The following is a 13,073-nucleotide window of genomic DNA, read 5'->3' on the forward strand; positions in this document are numbered from 1 at the left end:
AATCCTGTAGCAAAATAGAACTCGATCAATGATAAAAGGAGTCTTCTTTTCATTTTCAGATGCCATGCAAATTTGATTATAGTCGAAGAAGGCATCTATAAAGGTCAAAAGTTTGTGATCCAAGGTGACATCCACCAACTGATGGATTTGAGGTAGTGGATAACTGTCCTTTGGGTGCATCTTTTTTTAAGATGATAAAATCTATGCAAATCCTTCACTTTCCATTCATCTTCTTTATAAGAACTACATTCACAAGCTAGTCTGGACAAGTTACCTCCCTAACAAAACTGGCTTCAACGAGCTTATCCACTTATTCAGTAATTATTTTCTACTATTTTGGGGCAAAGTTTCACTTTTTTTGCTTGATGGGTCGGTATGCGGGATACACATTCAGTCGGTGCACCATCACTTCAGGGTCTATGCCTGGTATGTTGGCGGCGAACAAAGATGATAGATCTAAATTGATCGCTTCTTATTCTCCTCATCAAGGTAGATCATGATAAGGTCTTCAACAGGTTCTCTGCATTGGTTGGTCAATTCGTCACGAGCATCCAATCTTTCGATGGGGAGATCTTCAAGTGGTGCTGCTCCTTGGAGAGCTATCATGTAACACCACCACACTATGGCTTGGTCTCCTCAAAGTTCGTTGATTCTGTATTTCGTTGGAAATTTTACTATTAAGTGATACATAAAGATCACGACTCGAAGCATGTTCAACCCTGATCATCAAAGGATAGTGTAATATGCCAAAGGGATTTTAATGACATAGAAATCGAGCTGCACCATAGGGTGATCACCCCTTCGATAGACATAGCATTTTTCAAAAAATCGATTGGTAGTAAATCGAGCCTTTCCAACCGATCTGAGGTAAAATTCATCTTAGAGAATGCATCATAAAATAATACGATAGTGAAGCCTCCATTATCAACTAAAACATGATGTATATCATAATTTGCAATATTAAAAGCTATAACTATTGCATCATTATGCAAAGGATGGACTCCTTGAACATTCTCCTCAGAGAATGTGATTGCTTCCTCAATCTTCTGGCTCTTGGTTGGAGCTTCTATTCTTCTTGTTGTACTACAGACCTATTCGCTTGTAATGGTATTTATTATTTCAGTGGCATGGCGGTTCTCTATAGGTCCTTGTTAAGGTGGTTCAAGTAGATGAGATAACTTTGGTGGGGCTTCACGTTGCCCTTTCCGATGCTTCAAGAATATATCCAGTCACCCACATTGGATGAACTCTCTATTTCATCTTTCAATTGAATGCACTCATCGGTGTCATGACTATGATCCCGATGATATAGACAGTACTTGTTTGGATCATGTCAGATTGGCCAGGCTTGTATACTCGCTCTCGACAGCTGCTTTTTTTTTTATCTCCATCAGTATTTGCACCCTCATGACATTCAGAGGAGTGTAGTTGATGAATTTTTTTGATGGTGGCGTATTCCACTAAGCTTTAGAAGGAGTCTGCTATCATCGATTCTAAGGTGGGTTTTTGGATTATCGGTCTCGAAATAGAATCTTAGATTATCGAGAAGTCTGATGATCCTCTTATCTCTGTGAGCCCCTCCTATCTTGATGCTCTTCCTTTCTTTCCTTGATCTTTACCTTGGTTGGGGTACCATGTAGCTTATAAGCCTCTTCAGCATTGGCATATTTTTCTGTCTGAGCTGGCATCTAGGTGAAGTCTTTTGGATATCTCTTCTTGAGTAAGAAGATGAACTGACACTTTTAGAGTCCACCCTTTAGAGCGTACATCATGACTGGCTTATCAAGGTTTCGTACTTTGAGTGTGACTGCATTGAAGTGACTCACGTGGGCTCAAAGAAACTCTTCTTCCCTTTGCTTGATGTTTATTAGAGAGTCTGATTTTTTACGCTATGGATAGAATTTGACTTCAGACTGGAGTACCAATATCAAACTGCTTTCTGCAGGCTAAAAGAAAAGGCTCGACATAAGATTCCATCTATGACGTGGTGTAGGAGCATCAAGGCTTTGAAACTCTTGAGATGATCTATAGGATCAGTTAAACCATCATATGCCTCTGACTGTGGCATCTTGAAGTTAGTAGGAATCAGCTCTTGCATGATCTTTATGCTAAATGGTGGATCGGTGTTGAAGCTGAATTTGCCATCTTGAGTAGGGGCTTGATTGCATAGGGTCTTAATTCATCAGTTCATATCCTGAAGCCTTAAGTTCATGTTGACATTCTGAATAGTATAAGCTTTCAAATGCTAAGGTGGAGATTAGTGTGGAGATCAACTCCGAGTAGAGTCTTTCTTGGATTGTAGAGTAGAGGACGGTCTTCTTTCCCGAGTAGGACTTCTTGGTTGGCAAAGCCAACTCTGCCTTTTATGTTTAGGGCTACATTGAGGAGCTGAGATGGTGTCGATCGAGGTTGCTCCCTTGGTGCTTCATTAGCCTACGACATCATTTGGACTACAGTGGCAAGGGTTTGCACTTATTGCACGAGTAAAATTAACTAACCAGAGTCCCACCCTCATGGCTGATTGGGAGGGCTACGGTGACACCTTCATTTGCTACGGTGACACCTAAGCGTGGGTAGAAACTCTAACTGACCTTGAAGTTGTGGCATTGGAGAGACACAATGAAGTCTTCTTGCATGGTGCCATGGCGATACGATGCTTGCTTCTTTTTATAAGTAGATCTGGATTCTTCTTCTAGTACTAATTTGTCACTGCTAGTTTTCTGATTAAGACCAGATCGATCGAAAAAGGGATATGGCTAGCAATGGCTTAACCTACAAACAAGTTTCTGACTAGGGTTGGCTACACTCAAGTTAGAAAATTAGAAAACAGAGAAGAAGTAGCAACTATTAGGAGAGAAGTGAGTGTATACCTTGAGGGTCCCTTTGGCCCTTTATTTATAAGTGAGGGAGAAAGTGTCATGAGAAGAAAGAAGAATCAGATTGTTAGTCTTATCTTATTGAGTGAGATATGCTTCTTATTTTCTATTTTATCTAGAGAGATATATCATTATCTTCTTCCTTATCTGCTCATGACAAGCTGTTATGCAAATTTTGGGATTTTTTCAACTTGTGTAAATCAGATAACAACATCAAGTATAAAATTTTCCTAAAATATTGGCTCAGATCAATCTTAGAGATACCTCGGATCGATCAGGATTAAAGATCAACAGATCCAAGGCTTCTAGTACATCGGCTTCAACCAAGATAAGATTTTTCCTTCCATATCACATATTATTTGATGACCATTCGTCTTCCAATAGCAATCACAAAAGATTGTACAATATTATTGTAGTAAATCCTAATTGGTCCATGCCTCACTGAGGATGAAATTTTGTGGGTTGGGTCTTGCTATAATTTAATTTGACGTCCACTTCTCTTGGATTGTCTGACTTCAACTGTAACTTGAACTGTTAGATTGTTTGGCTCCAACTGTAACTTGAACCAAAAAAAAAAAAAAATGGTTGAGAGCCCATGGACTTCTCCACCATAAATATTTATAACTTTTTTGGATTCTCCTGTCATGCAAGGATACTTGATTAGTCTGAGATTAAAACTAGGGGTGTTGGAAGAGGGATGGGAAGCAGCTGACAACTATAGATATCTTTCATTTTATATTTTGGAACTAGAAAAATTATCTTTGAAATGAAAGGTGCTATTTTCAAAATTTGGAGTAGAAGAAAATAAGAAATCTACTTGATTCTCTCAAACTCCTTTCTTCAATTGCTTGAATAGATCTCTACATCGTGATATCTCATTACCCTAGCAATGGCTTTTGACACCCAAACAAAATCTAAAGGATACTAAAATTTATCAAGAGAGGCATACCCTGGTTGAAGTCTTGGATCTACAGTTATTGACTACCTAATGGTACAATATGATGAAAAATATTTTCTTATCATAATTGATTTAGGTTAGGATATATATCAAGATATCAACTGACACTATCACTTTGTGTATTTTTGTTGTTGAAAAATTGAAATTAAAAAAAATGCTACAATGCACTTGAAAATTCTGGGATCACTTAAATGTTGATAATTGTTAGCCATCTCCTTATTGATCGACTAACTTAATCATTTAGAGGTAATTAATAATTAATTGATTATCACCATCTACTATGACCAAGCCTTATCAAAGGCCATGGTGTTGTTATAAATACTATTAACTCCAAACGGAGGAATTGATCATACCAATCATTTCTTTTCCATCCTAAAGTACCGAAGGTCTATCTTTTTTATCTATATTTTTTACCATGTTAACCGGCCTTTAGACTTTTAATACCTATTTGATTGTGTATCAACTAAGATTTTAAAATATCTTAATCTTCCTAAACTTTCTCTATCCTTCCTTCTAGGCAAGCTAAATCTTGGATTATCACAATATTGTTTGCTTATCAAGATAGCCAAAAATACTTCAAAAATTTTTATAAACTTGATAAATTATGGTTATAAAAATAATTGACCTCCCTTTTGCCCTCTTTTTGCCGAATGACTCTTATTTTATAGTTTTTATCTAAAAACCACAATAATTATGTCCCAAATAAGTGCTTGAATTTCCTCATTATTTGATATTTTCTTGATTAGAGTGAAGTCCTATTTAGGGAACGTTTGTTACTTTGTTTCATCTTAAATATCAAAATTATGGACATAGTCATTTCATTCTATCCTCACTTATGAAAGGTCAAGCCAATATCATAGGTATTGCCATGCGAAGGACTTAGAGAAATAGAAAGAATATATATCACACATGCAAAATCTGAGAAAGTAGCAGATAAATATTCTACAATAGTAGGTATTGAGGAATTAATACATAAAATTTTACTAAATTTAAAAAAAATGATATTCAGAAGTGTAGTTGTGTTCTTTTATTATTTTTTATAGCAAAAGTGAGAAAGATCTTAATCATTCGTTGGTGAGGATAGTTGGAGCAATTTCATTTTAACAGGTTAAGAAATCGTTTGTCCTCTTTTTTATTTTTTTATTTTTTTTAAAAAGTATTCTAATTTGATTAAATTAAGTCAGACATTCTAAGCCAAATCAAAAATGCCCAACCCTTTTTTATTATAAAAATTATTTTTTTTTCAACACTCTCTATCACCACCATAAATAGAGTTCCTCCCCACTGTTGCCCACCTCCCCATTGCTTGGTGTTATCTGACGCAACTACTTTTTTTCTCCTCCTCCACCTGCCTCCTCATCAGTCGGCATCATTCGATCCAACCACCCCCCTCTCCTCCTCTTCTTTTGCCTACCCACCCATTACTCAACCTCATCTGTCCTGCCGCTTGGCCTTGTCCAATCTAGTTAACCTCTTCCTCCTCCTGCCACCCCATTATTTAGTTTTGTCCGATCCAGCTACCTCCCTTCCTCTTCCTCTGTCTGCCTTCTCATGTTTCGACCATGTCTAACCCAGCCACCCCTTATCTCTTTCCTCATCTGCTAGCCTCCTTGCCGCTTGGCCATGTCCAACCCAAATACTCCTCTTCCTCCTCCTCCACTGCCAACCTCTCTGTTGCTCGATCTCATCCAACCCGACAGCCCTCTTCTCCTCCTCCTCCTCCACCCGCCTCCCCACTGCTTAGTCTCATTCGACCCATCTGCCCCCATTCCCCTTCCTCCTCTGTTTGCCTCATCATCGGTCTACCTCATTTGACTTGAACAGCCCCCCTCTCCTCCTCCACTTGCCCTCTCGATCACATCTGACCCAACCACCCCCTTTCTCCTCCTCCGCTACCCTCGATGAAAACTCAAGCCCCTCCCCCAACTCTTCTCCTCCTCCATCTGTGTCTCGTCCATCCTCCTCATCCTCGACCGTCTATGCCCCCACTTCCCCTCCTCTTCCTTCTCCTCTCCTCTATCTTCAACATGCCCCTCTTCCTCTTCATTCTCCTCTGTTAGTACCCAACATTCCTCCTCCTACAAGTTCCACGGTGGGGCCTAGGAACTGGGTTGAAGAAAGAAGGCTATTCGAAAAAAATCTCTTAACTTTGACAAAATTATGGTCCTCCACCATTCATCTTCCTATGAAAATAATATTGAGTTTCAAGAAAATTACAATATAAGCCATGCACATGATTGAGTATAGATGGTTATTGATGGATTAATCTTGACCATCCATGTTGGATCCAATGGTTAGAATTTTGATTTTTTAAAAAATAATTTTATCTATTGGAGCATCGTAGAAAAAATCTATTTTATTTATTTTGTAGGAAGTAAGTGCATAGGAAGAATAAGTTTCAGGTGTTAGGATTATCATTAACTTATAATTGATAGTGACTATCACTTGACTATTGCTTAAATTATTGGTTAGTAAGAGATGTATAAGTAGCAGACCATTAAAGTAACATCGAGTCTACCTACATAGGCTTGGACCCTAAGCACCCACCCCAATTATTGTTCCTGAATGATTTTTTATTTTTTGAGATAATATTTCTCAGATGAAGTAGAAACTAAGGGTTTACACTTCAAGCTCAATTATAAAAAAGAAAACAAACAAATGTGAGCATTTCTAACTCAACAAGAGTTTAGAACCCTTATTTTACTAGGAAATAAATGTGCCTTTGAAGAGGTAGGAGATGACGAGGATCAAACATCAAGGCATATTTGATCAGGCCCAAATTTTTTTGCCAACATATAAGCATAATCATACACAATTGCCCTACTGATAAATAGTGCTATTATTATTATTATTATTATTATTATTATATTATTATTATTATTATTATTTTAATTTTTAGTTCTAATATTTTGTTGTAATAAGTTGTAACAACAAGATACAACAACTATATATATACGATTTTCTAAGTGATCCATTCATATGATAGTAGTTATGGAGGGGAAGGGAAGATTTGGTTGATAAAAATGAACAGTAATGATTTTACAATGTAAATTTTTTGGCCTCGACATCCTTCAATGGTCCGACAATGAAAAAGCTATTTGAGAAAATAATTGTTTATATATATAAGAAACAAAGATTCATACCAAATCTATCTGAGAAATTATCATAGCTGATGAAACCACTAAAGAAGAATGCATACTTTTGTTTGGGATGAGGCTTGTGAGAATGTCTTTATCGGTTCAAATATCATACCTTATTCAATAGTTTGCTACCTTGACTAGGGTTAGTGGTACTAGTTTCCATCAGCTGGATGATTAGTCAAATGAATTTTGAGTTATCTATAGTGTTGGTGCAGAATTTCGTCGAAGTCGGAGAAGCTGGAGTCGAGATGACCGTGGCCGTCGTCAGGACCTACAAGGAAAGTCTAAACGGAGTTGGAGGTGCTCCGGTAAGACCCTCCATGCTCAAGTCAGTACTCTGCTTCAACAGAAATAGAGTGCTTGAGTGAAAATTTTAGCAGAGTTTCAGATAGAGTTTAGAGCTTAGAGAAGAATGTATCGGGGTCCCTTTTTATAGACAGAGAGCGTAACTGATTGACAGCGACGTCTGTAACCGCTGGTAGTGAACCGTTCAGAGCCACGCGAGTTTGTTACGGAGAGTAGTGACGTCAGGGGCCGTTCAGGGCCACATGGAGTTTGTTACGGAGAGTGGAGTGGTGTCCGTTGTCGCAACTTGCCAGAGAGTGGTGGAGCCGGAGAGTGGAGTGGTGTCCGTTATCGCGACTTGCCAGAGAGTGTGGAGCCACACAGAATCCGTTGCAGAGAGTGGAGTAGGGTAGTGGCCATTGTCATGACTTGCCAGAGAGTTCGGATCTGTCGGCTGGAGCTCGACTGGGATGTCTGATGGAGTGGAATGGCTCTCTATCTCGTCGATCTAGAGAAGCTCGGATGTTTTTGAGTTGTGACGGGTCTACTATTTTGGGTGCCTAGAGCACTGATGCTGCGGGTGAAAACTATCTGTTGTAGAAACTCGGACGGAGACTTTCTGTTGGAGAAGTCGATTTCATGAAGAATCTGACAGAGGGTCGGCCGACGGTGGACTTCAGATGGCGTTGGGAGGTTCATCCGCTGGAAGAGTCTGGGGATCCTGTGGAAGTCTGGATGGCGTTGTTGAAGTCCGACTGATGCTATTCAAGGTTGATGGCTGGAGAGGTTCGACGGACACCGGAGGGATCAGCCGCTGTAGAAATTCAGCTGCTGGAGTCCGTCTGTTGTAGAAGCTCGTCCGAAATCCATCCCTATGGAAGTTCGGATGGGGTCCGATTCTTGCTGAAAGGAGGTCGCTTATTGTAGAAGCTCGATCGAAGATTAGTTGTTGTGGAGGCTCGGAGTAGTGACCTGGTTGGTGGAGCCTGTCCCATTGTAGAAGCTCGCCTGAGATTCGAATAGATATTCGAAGTAGACCGCCTGTAGTAGGAGTTCGGAGTAGACTGCTTGCTGTAGAAGTTTGGCTCTCGCAAGAGCTCGGATGGAATTGAAAGGCGGTTGATTGTCATAGAAATTGGATGGAGTCTGGTTACTGTAGAAATCTCATTATCGAGAAGCTCGGATATTGACGAAGTTAGGAAGAAGTTCGGGGTAGGGTCGTCCGTGGTCGGAAGAAGTCTGGAAGGGATTCGGAGAATAGTTGATCACGTAGAAGATCGACTGATAGTGAAGCCCAGAGAGCCTTTGGAGCGGCCCGTAGATGAATGGAGAAGCTTATTGTTAAGAAGTTCGGATGGTCGAGGGAGTTCAGAAGGACGTCACACAAGATCGGAAGCCGGTAAAGCCCTGGATGGGTCGGTCTTTTGCAAACTTTGACTGGGGGTATTTTATACCCAACACTAGTCCCCCTACTTTCGAGTTCGGGTTCTGAATGAAGAAAGTACAAAAAATTTTTACAGCCGAAGTTGCCTCCCTTGATTTTCGCACTCGTGGTTTCCAGATATTTTGGTGTTTGCGTGCTGGTGCCGGAGCCTTTTCAAATCGAGGCAATCTGAAAAGATTTTTTTGAAATTTTGCTGGAGCGCTGCCCTAGGTACGGTGCAATAATGATTTTACCAACTGTCGGCCACCTTCAGCCGCTTGCCACGGTGAGTGGGCCACGCGGTGGTTGTAGACTGGCTAGAGGAGTCCTGCAGTCATTATTGCACCGGACCCCGTCGTCTATTTAAACCCCCTCCCTCCTTCAGGGATCTCACTTCGCCCGAGAGTTTCTTCGATTTCTCCTTCTTCCTGAGAGTTCTGTTCTTCCTCACGTCCTTTTTGGCCTCAGGCATTCTTCGAGTCATCCCCATCTCTGCATCTCTGCATCCTTCAGATCAGTCTAGGTTCGCTTCAGAACTCTTTCTTTTTCACGGCTCTGTATCTAAACTGTGCCGATCTTCCTTCATTGCAGATATGGCGCGGACGCAGCTCGGATGCTAGCCAAGAATCTCAAGGCCCACAAGAGGGAAGGCGCTGCAACTTCTAGGTCAGCGAAGAAGGCGAGGGTAGAAGAGACAAGTCCGGCTATGCTTCACCTTGATCGCCCAGAGTCCGTGCTTGTGGTACATCTTCGATCGCGAGTACTTTCGATCCTGCGAAGGGAGAAGCAGAAAGGGAGACTGGGAGAAGAGGTCAGGTACTTAAAGCAATCCTCGATGATGACTGGAACCGAGAGTTCGAAGTCTGATGAAGCCGAGCTTTCTTAGAGTTTTTTTTTTGCCTCTTATTCTATGTATTCCTTTCCTTTCTTGTTGCTCTTTTTTTTTGGCCTTCAAAGGCTTTGTAATGTACACTTCACTAATAAAATAAAAAGAAAATTTTTCATTCCTTGTCCATTCTTGTATTGAGTTTCATTTACCGAACTTCTTTTGTCTATTTCTCCTCGGCCTGTGTTGAGTTTCCTCTTAGCGACTGAGGATTTTTGATAGAAATATCCTTCCTCATTGAGACGAGGTCCCTCGTGTCTTTGACGTAGTTTGTTTTTCACTTACCGCTGGTGTAGTTCGTCGCCTTCCCTTCTTATCTCCTTTTTCTTTTTATTCGAACGAGGGTTTTTCCTTTAGGTGAGGGTTTTTCTTTTGCTCTTAGCGGGGTTATGGGGATGTAGAGGAGCCGTGAGGAGGTTTTTCTCCTCATCCGATTCTGATCGATCGGATCTTTATTTATGTTAGGTCGAGTTTTTCTCCTGTCCCCGACATAGTCAATTTCAGCTCATGCTAGGATGAGGTCCTCCTCCGTTCCTAACAAGGCTGTGGGGGTACATAAGGGCCGTTGCAAGGGCCTCTCCCCCCATCCGATCTTTAAGTAACCGGGCCTTCGACTTTGCTCATGTTAGGATGAGGTTCTCCTCCTGTTCCTAACAAGGCGGTGGGGGCACATAAGGCTGCTGCAAGGGCCTCTCCCCCATCCGATCTTTAAGAACCGGGTCTTCGACTTTGCTCATGTTAGGACGAGGTTCTCCTTCTGTTCCTAACAAGGCTGCGGGGGCACATAAGGGCCGTTGCAAGGGCCTCTCCCTCCATCCGTCTTTAAGTAACGGGCCTTCGACTTTGCTCATGTTAGGATGAGGTTCTCCTCCTGTTTTTAACAAGACGGTGGGGGCACATAAGGGCCGCTGCAAGGGCCTCTCCTCCCATTCGGTCTTTAAGTAACCGGGCCTTCGACTTTGTCATGTTAGGACAAGGTTCTCCTCCTGTTCCTAACAAGACTGTGGGGGCACATAAGGGCCGTTGCGAGGGCCTCTCCCCCATACGATCTTTAAGTAATCGGACCTTCGACTTTGCTCATGTTAGGATGAGATTTTCTCCTGTTCCTAACACGTTTAATTTTGATTGTATGAGGAGTTACTTCCTGTGTTATAAGCTCATACTAAAAGAAAAAATATAAATATGAAACTTTTATTTAAGGCAAAGCTATTGGTAATACATTCGCAGATTTTTCGAATTTCATGGTCGTGAAAGTCTGCTCCTCCAGGCTCTTTTAGATAGTATGTTCCGATCCGGACTACCTCCTTGACTTTATACGGGCCTTCCCAGTCGGGGCAAGTTTTCCTTGATTCTGAGGTTATGAGACAGCGGCTCGCCGAAGTACCAGGTCCCCCGCTCTGAAGGCTTTGCTTTTGACCCGAGAATTGTAGTAGCGGGCTACTTTTTGCTTGTAAGCCGCCATCCGAACTTGAGCTGTCTCCCGCTTTTCTTCTAACAAGTCGAGGTTGGCCTTGAGATCCTGTGGGTTGCACTGCTCATCGAATGCCACGACTCGTGCCGACAGAAGCTTGAGTTCAGGGATCACGGTTTCTGTCCCGAAGGTCAAGGCAAAGGGGGTCTCCCTGTAGGCAATCTCTGAATAGTTCAGTATGCCCATAACACGTGATAAAGCTCATCTGCCCAATTTTCTTTGCTTTTTCAAGTCTTGCCTTGATTCCTTGCAACAGAGTCCTGTTAGTCACCTCGGCCTCACCGTTTGCCTGCGGATGGGCTACCGAAGTGAAATTATGGGAGATATTTAGGTTCTCACAAAATTCAGCAAATCTTGCTTCAGCAAATTGCCGTCCATTATCAGTAATGAGGATTCTGGGTAAGCCGTACCTACAGACAATTGACTTCCAGACGAAGTCCTGCACTTTAGCTTCTGTGATTTTTGCCAAAGGTTCAGCTTCGACCCACTTGGTGAAATAGTCTATTGCCACCAGGAGGACTTCCGCTGCCGGATGCCATGAGAAAAGGTCCAAGGATATCCATCCCCCATTGCGCAAACGGCCATGGGGCACTCAATGGTGTAAGTTCGAAGGCAGGTTGCCTTTGGATATTTGCATATCTCTGACACCGATCACACCTTCTGACATATTCGACGGAGTCATGGTACATGGTAGGCCAGTAATAGCCTTATAGAGTAGTTTGTGGGATAAAGATCTGGCCTCCAGGTGACTTCTACAGACTCCCTCGTGTACCTCCCTCAAGGCGAAGTCGGTTTCAGAAGGCGGAGATATTTCAGGAGGGGCAAAGAGTACGACCTCTTGTATAGCTTGTCTTCATAAAGGATATATCAGGAGGCCTGATTCCTAAGCTTCCGAGCTTCTTTTGCATCAGGAGGAAGAACCCCATCCTTGAGGTATGCAACCAGTGGGTCGATCCAACTGGATTCATGGCTGATCTCCATCACAAGCTGTGATTCTTCCGTACTTGGGCACTTCAGAACTTCGAAGAAGACTTCTTTAGGCAGTTTGACCGGAGCCAGTGTAGCCAACTTGGAGAGAAGGTCGGCCCTGGTATTTTCTGCTCTTGGGATCTGCCTGATGTTGAAGCTGCCGAAGGTAGGGATGATCTCCTTTACCTTTTCGAGATACTTGGCCATACTGTTTTTTCGAGCTTCATAATTTCTGCTGCTATCCCACTACTAATTGAGAGTCACTGTAGGCTTGAAGTCGATCTACTTCTAATTCTTTGATGATCCTCAGTCCTGCAATCAGTGCTTCATATTCTGCTCCGTTATTTGTCACAGGAAATTCGAAGTACAGTACATACTCCACGATAATTCCATCTGGATTGATCAAGATTAGGCCCGCGCCTGCACCTAACATGTTGGAGGAACCGTCCACGTAGAGGGCCCAAAAACCATCAGGGAGATCTGTTCTTTCTTCAGGGGAGTTCGGCTGGAGCCCTGGGTTGTCGGCTTCATCTCGTCCAAATTCGGCCTCCTCCGGGATAGCGCATTCCACCACGAAGTCTGCTAATATCTGGGCTTTTATCATCGGTCGAGGTAGATAGTCGATGTCGAACTTCGTGAGCTCGACTGCCCATTTCGCTATCCTCCCAGAGGCATCCGCTCGATGCAGAACCGCCTTGATCGACTGGTCGGTGAGTAGTGTTATGGTGTGTCTTTGAAAATAAGGTCGGAGCCTTTGAGCTGTAATCAACAAGGCGTAAGTTAGTTTTTCTAACTTAGTATACCTGATTTCAGCATCTCTCAATACTCGGCTTATGTAGTAGATCGACCGTTGAATTTTTGCTTCTTCCTTAATCAGAACTGCTGCGAGAGCCACAGGGGAGACCGCTAGGTACAGGAACAACTTCTCTCCAGGTTCGGGCTTTGCCAATAGTGGAGATGAGCTGAGGTAGTCCTTCAGTTCTTCGAACGCTTGCTGACATCCAGCGGTCCAACAGAAGTTCTTCGGCTGCTTGAGAGTCTGAAAGAAAGGTAGGCACCGCTCGA

This window comes from Elaeis guineensis, chromosome 1, assembly GCF_000442705.2.
Source record: "Elaeis guineensis isolate ETL-2024a chromosome 1, EG11, whole genome shotgun sequence".
Lineage (NCBI taxonomy): Eukaryota > Viridiplantae > Streptophyta > Magnoliopsida > Arecales > Arecaceae > Elaeis > Elaeis guineensis.